Source organism: Octodon degus, unplaced genomic scaffold (genome assembly GCF_000260255.1).
Source record: "Octodon degus isolate 3935 unplaced genomic scaffold, OctDeg1.0 scaffold00368, whole genome shotgun sequence".
NCBI classification, from domain to species: Eukaryota; Metazoa; Chordata; class Mammalia; order Rodentia; family Octodontidae; genus Octodon; species Octodon degus.
In genome coordinates this window covers 832,189-837,721 of record NW_004524944.1, presented here as the reverse complement: position 1 = coordinate 837,721, position 5,533 = coordinate 832,189, and positions in this window count along the sequence as shown.

The window sequence follows — 5,533 nt, the reverse complement described above, 5'->3', positions numbered from 1 at the left end:
TCCAACATTAAACAGAAATTCCAAACAGAGGAAATAGAAATTTTTAAAGAAGCAAATAGAATTTCTCCAAGGTTTAAGAATGGGTATCCTTTAATTTAAAATATTAACTGAGTTCCCAGAACAAGACACTATAAATGATCCTTTATCATAATTCAGAACATAAAGGAAGAAAGATCTTAAAATTTTTGGGAGAGAGAAAGAAATTTAAATAAGTCTGGAGTTCTTGAAAAAATGGCAGTGCAAGTGGAAAACAATAGTTACATATCTTAATATTATGCAAGAAAGTATTTCTATATTTAGAAATCTGTGCCAAATGAATCTATTAAACATCAGAGAAAATAGAAGTATTTTGTACATATTTACTTGTCTATGTCTGGTGAAACTAGAGCACACACATGACTCTCTGGTGTTTGTTTCCACTTTTTAATATCACTTACACTATATCACTTATATATTAAAAGGGGAATAAACTGATTAACTTTCTTTTTATCATTTCTGAGCTAGTTAAGCCTTATCAAAAAGGAAGGCAGAATAAATTCCACCCTCTTGTCTCCTGCTGACAGTGAAGGACCTCCAGGATAAGAACAGTGTTGAGGCAAAAGGATAGAAAGCCAGAAAAATGAGGTAGCTAAACCCAAATCTGGGAGATGACTTGTGCATTTGAAGCTATTAAGTAAGAATAATATAAGAACGTAAGCAAAGAGCATAGCTATTAACTTCTAACTTGCAACATTATATGACAAATGGACATGAAATAAACATATGCCATATCATTCAGCTGTGTGTAATATCTATAGTCAGCATGCTATTAACCTCAGCACTGTGCTAAGCAGAAAATATTGAGGTGATAGAGAGAGTGCCACAGGAGAGATGAATCCTCATGTACCAGTAATAGGAAGCTGTGAGATAATATATGCTATGGCGAAGCAAAATTAAAAAGTGGAAATATAAATTTACTTTTGAATATGATATAATTGCTAAAATTCTACAAAAAATTGCTACAATTCTAGTAAATCTGCTCTGTAGATAAAAACATGATTGCCATCCTTATCCCTTCATTTCTATCCTGTCTTTTCCTATCTCCATTTAATTAGCTGTTTCATCTGATATTTGCATTCCAATTTCTGGATGCAAAAATTAAATTTGCAAAGAGACAGAGGATAGGTATATGTGTGTCATAGGGTCAAATCTAATGGTATCTTTTGCTACTCACAGGCTGTTGATACGAGTACACAGGAAGTCCATCTATGGTATATTATAGATATTAAAATCCAGTAGGAGACACACTACTAGTGCAGTCAAGATCTCAAACTGCTACCCACAGAGTCTCTGCCCTGAGGATTAGCAATGTGGACTCATTTCGTGCTGCACCTCCCTATGCAGGCCGAGAGATAATTAAAAGAAGAGTAAAGGAGCAAGAGAATAAAGAGTTGAAGAATCTAAACATTTGTTCAGTTTAAAAAAGATCAATGAACTAGATTTGTCCTTTTTCAAGAAAAATACCCTGGACTCAAAGCATTTCAAATACATCAGAAAATAGTAGTGAACACTCATAGATAAAGTAATTTGCTGAGATTACACAAGTAGTAAACAAGAGCCCAGTTAGCCTCCTTCTGAGATCCCTGCTGTTTCCTATCAATTCATGAAAGGAGGTCTGTAAAAAACCACACCTTTATCTATGCATCTTTTTATATAAACCAATGATAGGAGAAAAATAGACGAAGAAGCTCTGTATCAGGGCATTTGGTTATGTTCATGTACATGGTGTTATCCAGCAGAGAGAAGAGGTAAGTGAAAATGAGCTGGTGACACCAGACGTGAAGCTGTGATCATTACTGCACCAACAGCCTGCTTGGATCCAGAGTTACATAGGAATGGTGTGTGCTGCACACATCACACATGGCTCCTTGTAAGCCTACATGGAGTCTCATAGGATGATGCCCTCCAGTTGGATGAATGGAAGAAAGAAATTATGTCAGAATCAAGGGGGGAAATTGCATTTATTTGGATCTCAAAAGTAAGAAAACATGCCTTTTTTTCTTATCTCTTGTTTTCATTTATTACCCCCCTTTTTTAATCAAACATTTACTTGAGAGACAGTATGGCAGTAATTGGTATGTCGTGACAAGCAGTATGTGTTTAGAAGGCCAGAATGACAAGCATTCCAAGCATGACTCTATTACACATTGTTATCTTCAGTGTCGTTGCTTAGTTCACAGATATCAGCATATATAGTTAGTTAAGGTGAGCATCCTACCAATTAACTGCTAGTTTCAAAAACCTGCTGAAGATTCTCAGGATCATTGCCTTAACCATCTCATGCCCTCTCTTCATTGTCTAATCCACAAATTCTCATTTTCCTTTTAATTATGTTATACCTTTCTATTTTTATTTCTCCTTTTGAGTTCTTATGCTAGGGAGACTATATGATATTTACACATGTCGGTCTGGTTTATTTCATTTATGAGTATATCTTCAAGTGGCATCCACTTAAATATAAAGACCTCAAGTTTGTTATTCTTCATAGCTGAGTAATACTCCATTGTATAAAAATACTATATGTTTTTCATCCATTCCTCAGGTGACAGGCATCTTAGTTGTTTCCAAAATTTAGCTATCACAAATTGTGCTGCCTTTCAAGGTCAGTGAAGACTCAGAATATAGGAGAATAGGTACTGTAACACCATGTAACTCAGTTGTGTTCTAAATTTTCTTATCAAAGAGACTATGAGGCCACACAGGAAAGTGATCAATGATGTAGAGTGTGCTTAAGGAGAGTCACATGGAAAGAAACCATTCTCTCAGGCTTTCACAGACAGCAAATTGGTCCAGCAATGGCCGTGACTCATCCACATGGCTGACACTGACAAAGGATCTACAAAGTGTGGTACAGGGTTTCAGGATAGATCCTGAGGGGATTTGACTGACCTTGTCAGATATAAAAGTTACATTTCTTATTATATAGGTCTTGCTTATCTTGATTTTAACCATCCAGCAGAAAAGTATAAAAACGAAGTATAAGAAGTAAAGCTCTATTAATGTGCTGAACTGTAAAAGGTTCAAGTCAACAACCTCTGACACTGCCAGTCTTATGGAAAACCCACTATTATTATGGACTACTGGACTGCATTGGATTATTTTGCTGAATTCACACACCTACAGTGTGTGAATAACAGTGGAATACCCATTCTGACAAAACTAAACAAAAATTATTTTAAATAACGGTGGATTACCCATTTCTGACAAAACTAAACAAAAAAGGTGATGCAAAGGAAGGACCATTTTGTATCTGTATATTCAAAATAGGATAGATATACAGCTACTTTCTCTTAATTCAATGAATAGAAATATTTGTACTAAAAATGTTTGTGGACAGGATGTCATGTTTGCATCTTGTACTTTCAATAACCACTAAGAAGATAACAATGTGCAATGTGTTAATTATTGAAACTCTCCTACTAATCAGTTTTTAAACTGTCTCATTGCTATTTATTTCTCAATAAAATTATTTTTACAAATAAATGCTATTTACAAAGATTAACAAAAGAAAAAAGTAAGAGGATGGTATCTAAGGGGCTAAAAAAAGAGGCTGCATTCTACAGCTAATGAAGAATAGCTATGCTGAAGGCAGCCTTGATCACAGAATAGTTAGAGAAGTGGAAGAATAAATTTCAGAACACTAAACCAAAAATGCTATGAATAGAAGATATTTCTCAAGTTCAGTGAATTTCAATGTTATTTCAAAAATTTTTTTAAAAGAATATTTAAGAAATGCAAAGACCTATTTAAGACCTGATGATTAGCAATTGACTGTCAGGCCTTTTGTAAATCTGTGGAGATTTTATACATTATCAGGAAAGCCATTTCAGAATTTGAATAAAATTGTACACCTCATCTGAGGAGGCTAAGGTCTGTTCCCAGGTTCCCCAGAGGGTGAGTTCAGAGTATGTAATAGAAGCTCTGTGGAATATAAGCAAGATATTCAGTGAAGTCACTCATTGAAGGGCAGTTTAGATTCCCACTCTATTCCAGCTGTGCTACAGCTCTTGGCTGCAGAGAGAACAGAAGTAGAGCACCCCCAGAGGCCTGGAGTTGCTGTGCTTTACTGCAGGGAATTCAGCCATCAAGGAGGAGATAATTGTAAACCCTTGCCTGAGTGATTGGACTCATCTGATTCTTCTGGACTGGCAGAATCTGACCTCATCTAGAAAATTGAAATCTTGCTTTGGAGACTGAGGCAGCCACTGTCACTTTCCCATTGTAAAGCATGGTCTGGCTGACTAGGCTTTGGAAACGGATGCTGCAGTGTTCAAAGCACAGAGGCTCTGCCCTCCTCCCAAAGAGAAAAATTCTTTCTCATTTGAAATAGCCTTTCATAATTGACATCTTTAGGGGATTGCAGTTTGATGGATGTTCTTCATGTCAAAGGGAAACTGGGGAATTTAAAGAAGATTGTGTCTTCCAAAACTCATTTATTCAGTAATAACAAAGGAATAGGGATTAAAATATCTTGCTAGGTCTCTGTAAGCACAGAAGCCTAAGGAAATAAGCATATAGATGAGATCAAAGGAATAACAAAGAGTTACATCTTAATATGCGTGTTTTAAGGTGTAAGATAGTTTAAAAGATCCTATCACTGAGTTACAGAACACAATTTCTGTCTGTTTGAGTAATTAGGAGTGTGGTGTTTTTTGTTTTTTTTTAAAGTACCCATGTGTTTGTATGGTACAAACATCTGTCCAACATCTGCCAAGAGGAAGAACGTGCACATTGAGGAAAATTCCTTTTGTTCAGGAACAACAAAACTTCCATAATAGTTGGCCAAAAAAAAAGTAAGCTCTTATTTTGTTGAAATTATGTTTTTGATTTCTGGCATTACAAAGAGGTATTTAAAATGTAAATTGATTCACAGTGGTCCTGTTAACTGAGGCCAGCTGTGCAGATGCTGACCAGATATCATTTGTTCTCATATTACTTTCCTTTCCCTCCATAACACTTTCCTAGTATGCATGCAAACAAAATTTACTCTTTTCTCTCTCTCTCTCTCTCTCTCTCTCTCTCTCTCTCTCTCTCTCTCTCTCCCTCTCTCTCATATTTTATATATATATATAGAAAGCTAGTTGTACAATATATGTGGCTATTTATCTTATTTGCTACTGAAGTCAGAAACTCACAGGGCAATCAGGAAGGGAGGAATGAAGTGACCTAGGGAAAATAAGAATATTCTGGAACCTGGTGTCTGAGTCTGAAGCCATGAGAGGCAAGTTGGACATCCATCTGCATTAGTCTTTCACCACCATCAGCCTTCCTACTGCAGTGAAGGAGGTCACTGGGTAGCCTAGAAGTGAAGGAGGAGCTAAAGGTAGACCTTGCCAAGTATCAGGACAGGCTAACACCAGAAATTCAAGGAGATCTGTCTTAACAATGGCTCAGTTCCTGTGTTGTTCTGGCCAGTCATGTCAGGAAGGAGATAAGCAACTGTGAGAGCTGCCATAGAGACAGGGCCTAACAGTGCTCTCCCAACTGTGAAATC